This window comes from Solanum dulcamara, chromosome 7, assembly GCF_947179165.1.
Source record: "Solanum dulcamara chromosome 7, daSolDulc1.2, whole genome shotgun sequence".
In the NCBI taxonomy this organism is placed as follows: Eukaryota; Viridiplantae; Streptophyta; class Magnoliopsida; order Solanales; family Solanaceae; genus Solanum; species Solanum dulcamara.
In genome coordinates this window covers 49,602,840-49,605,496 of record NC_077243.1, presented here as the reverse complement: position 1 = coordinate 49,605,496, position 2,657 = coordinate 49,602,840, and the positions used below count along the sequence as shown (strand labels likewise).

The window sequence follows — 2,657 nt, the reverse complement described above, 5'->3', positions numbered from 1 at the left end:
TCTTGAAGAGTATAGAATAGGTGTGTAATGACATTGATAATTTGGAAATCCTTAGCCTCATATAGTCCTTCTCGGCTGAGTAGGTAGCCTTTGATCGAAGGAGCAAGGGCTAATATCATTAATCCATAGGTAACATTCCCTCCAGAGTCATCTGGCGCTGGAGTGTGAAGTGAGTCTTGTAACCCAGGTCATATTGTGGAATCTTCGACCTCACGTATTACTTCCTGCCTTCCGTAAATGACATTAACTGGTACCATGTTGAGGAACTGTGGCGTTCAAGTCGCCATTAGTTCATAATTAGCTAATCCTACTGGTTTCCCTTAGCCCTTTTTATAATTCCCTTAACGTAACTTATAGTACCCTAGGTACATAATCCTATATCGTTTCTCCGCCGTTAGTTCAGATTCTTCTACCTTGCGCGATCATACTAGCACTAATGCACTAAATTCCATCAGAATTTCAAAGTTAAGCGTGCTTGGGCGAGAGTAATATTGGGATGGGTGACTACCTAGGAAGTCTTCGCATCGTTTTTCATTGTAATCCTTGCGATAATGTGCGGGGCACTCAACTTAGACTAAGATTTACCTTAGCGTCGTCTTGCTCGTCCCACCTTGTCGCACTTTTTTCCTTTCCCCTATTCACTCTCTGTTCTTCTTATTTTCTACCACAGGAGGCTTTCTATTCTTTTTTCCTTGGTCATATATCTATCGTAACATCGTTTGCGACCAACTCTATAGCTAATATTTTGGCTTTTGTCTAGCATGCTGTCATTATCTTTTGTAGAGTCCCTTGTGTTATTCGATATCCTTTCATTGCTATATTCTTTTGCTTTTATACGCACCCACCTTCTAGTGTTATACCATTCAGGGTCTCGTCAAAACTTCTAAACGCTGTCTTACATACCATTCTGACTTCTATCCAATTACTGGTAGCTTCCACATCTTTCTAGCTTGGTTCAGCAAGGGATCTTATTAAAGTTTAACCATCCATCTTAAGCATGTTGTCATATCAATTACCTTCATCTTACCCTTGCAGTTTTCTCACTTGCTTCCCCTCTTTAGAGGGTACTTATACCTTCATCTGCTTATACCTTGCTTTATGTCTCTATGCCCAGTTTCAAATTCATCCAGTCTCCTTTCTCAGTCTACTTGGTACTGTATCATGTCCTCGTCTTTCTGCATTTTTTTTGCCAACCTGATTATCCATGTACGAAACCTTGGCTAAATTATGAAGCGTCGAGAACTCTTTTCATACATAGTGTGATACCTCATCTATTAATCTGTACTTGAGTAATGGGACCCATGGAACAACTCGTCCGAGGCCATATTCTACTTATCTTTATAAAAAGTTAATATACACTTGTAGCCATTCCAAATTTTCTTTTAACTAGGCAACATTTGTATTCTGGCATTCATTGTCCCAGGTTCTCTTGGAGTAGTGGCTTTCCCAACCTATATCCTTTGTTTCTTGAGATGAATGGAAAATGCACCATTTATTCCTTAAGTTTGTCGTCTTTGTCTCTTAAGAGTTCCATCATTTTCGGGGCGACGTTGTGTACACGCATTACTCCTTTATACCTTATAGCCTAATCCTTACTGTGTACCCAACACGGGCTTTAAACTTAGTTAACATATACCAAGTACGCCTTACTAGTGGTCCTACTTTATCCTTGTATAATTGTATCACACCGTTCAATTCATACTTATATATCCCCCTTTTAGTTCGTACTCATATTTAGTTCCTGGCATCTCTTTGAGGTGCTTCTGTTCGAAGCTCTTTCCCCAATTAGTCGATGGAGGACTATAAACTGTAATCGTAAACTATTTTTCAACCGTTGTTGGAAGAAACTAGAATCTCTTAAACATCACAGTACTTCTTTTAATACTTGACCTACCTGGTCTCCTTCTGAGTTTATCCTCGAGTTATGAACAACTTATCTAATTTACAATTAGGAGTTGGGGGCTTGGTACTTTCAAAATGATTGAAGCTCAATTACTGGACATCTTACCCTTCAACCTGAGCTTCTTCTTTTTTTCTACAGCACAATTACGGTTGGAGATATTGTGGTCTGAACTGTATTGCTCAGATAGACTTTTGTTTCTCCAAAATAAACTTTCCCAAGTAAAAAGGGTATCCCTTATTGACGACATGAAGAGTACCTCTTACAACTTTAATTTGGCATAATATGGGTACTCAGTATCAATTTCCAAGACATGTTATAAAGCTATGTTTTATTCTCTTTTTCTTGTTTTGGGAAAATTTCGGCAGAGTTTCCTCTACACTTCTACTATCCCACAACCTGCACGAAGAAAATACCAATAATGCCTCACAGGGCCAAAACATATATATATATATATATATATATATATATATATATTCATATTATATCACAGCCACACAGGGCTTTCAATATCATCTCATATCGTAGCCACACAGGGCTTTTAACGTCAATAATAATATAAAAATACTGGACTTACCTCGTATGTCCAACTTCAAACTGCATCTGTTGCACTTCCTATCTGCTTTCCTTTCAAGTTTCAACTTTACAGTTCAATATTACTTCAATACCTTACCCGACGGATATCTTCTGTGCCTTTACTTTACTTACCCGCGTGATTCGTAATGTCCCATGTCGTCAATTACTTCCTTCGGTTGAT

The 2,657-nt window shown here is 38.4% G+C and overlaps 1 pseudogene; it reads left to right on the top strand.

Annotated features, from left to right (window-relative positions):
* The first annotated feature begins 414 nt into the window (after positions 1–414).
* LOC129897951 (5S ribosomal RNA) lies at positions 415–533 on the top strand (annotated as a pseudogene).
* The last annotated feature ends 2,124 nt before the right edge of the window (positions 534–2,657 follow it).